Genomic DNA, 1510 nt, shown 5'->3' with positions numbered 1-1510 from the left:
CCACCTTCCTCCCTCACGGAAAGGACAGGCGGCGGGAGAGACACACACGGAGCCCCCGGGAGAGCCAGAGGCGCTGGGCAGAGCCGGGAAGGGCGGTGGGGGCTGGGGAAGGCCCCGACACCTCCCACCGCCGCCCCCGGCACAGGGCCGTAGCTGCTGGGTAAAAATTAGAAACGTGACCTCGATTAAGTGTTTCTCATTTCTTTTCCAAGATACTCCGAAGACCAGGATTTGACATAAGCTCACTGGTCACTCAGAGCTGGCCGGGACTGCTTTCTGCTCAGAGAAAACAGAAGATTTCTCCAGTAACCCCCTCATTTGCGCACTGCTGTAGCGCTGAGAGGTTGACAGTGGACACGGCCTCAGGCATCTTCAGAGATCAGGAACGAATCCTTCTTTAGGATCCAAGCGAGATGGTCATTTTCTCTTCTAGTAGATATTTTCAGCTCTGCAACCTAATTAATTTCAATTCTAATCCCTTTTACCACTCCAGCAGTAAGTTTCAAGCTTGACTACAGAAAGTCATTTTACCACAGATGGATTCAACTTCTGGTGCCACCGATGATGGTGAGATTTGGTCAACAGGCAAGCAGTGCACAGCTGCCATCACAGACCTAAACCAAGCAAGGTTTTGTTTAAACAAGCACTCCCATCTTGCCATGTACAAAACCATCAATAACCCCACTGAGGACTGGCACTGACATTAGCAACATAGAAGAAAGCAGCAAGGAATTAATGCAATGGTGCAGCCAAGTTGAACATTTACCATACCGTACACTATCATGCATTGCATTGTGATTCTGTTTGGGTTTTTTGCCTTTTTTTCTTAATTTCAGATATACGTGAAATATCCTCACAGCTGTGCTAACTCAGAACTACCCAAACCAGTGTCAAATTTTGGGTTTACACAACTTTACTAGCATGCTTTTAAGTGATTTCATCTAAAGTACGGAGGAAGCAATTCAAAACTAACCTCCCCTGGTGCAGAAAAAAGGCAATTATTATTGCATGTACTTACTTGGCACAGAAAAGCATACTTGGGATTTGCTGCTACTAACAAAATTGTATTAACTGAGTCTGTGTGAACATCTGGGAAAGTAAAAGCAGAGTGAAAACCCAGTGGGAAGGTCTGCAGCAAGGAAGGTTACCCTCAGTGGAGGGCAATCAGTTTAGGGAACATCTGAACAAACTGGACATAAGTTCATGAGACCTGACGGGATGTACCCATGAGCGCTGAGGGGGCTGGCCAATGTCAGTGTGAAGCCAATCTTACTCTTTGGAAGGTCAAGGCAATCAGGAGCGGTTCCTGATGACAAGAGAAATGTAAGTACCACTTCTCCCTTTCAAGGAGGCAGCTCAGGGTAACTATAAGGCTGGTCAGTCTCAGTTTTTTTTTCCTCTCCTTCCTGTCACCTTGTCATTCCTAAGTAGAGAAGAAAACACAAGCTTGCACAGTCATACCTCCTTTTTGTCATCACTGCAATAGCGGTACAAGAAAATGTTAAAGCTG

Source organism: Pterocles gutturalis, unplaced genomic scaffold (genome assembly GCF_000699245.1).
Source record: "Pterocles gutturalis isolate BGI_N339 unplaced genomic scaffold, ASM69924v1 scaffold6915, whole genome shotgun sequence".
Taxonomy (NCBI): domain Eukaryota; kingdom Metazoa; phylum Chordata; class Aves; order Pterocliformes; family Pteroclidae; genus Pterocles; species Pterocles gutturalis.
This window is presented reverse-complemented; position numbering follows the sequence as displayed.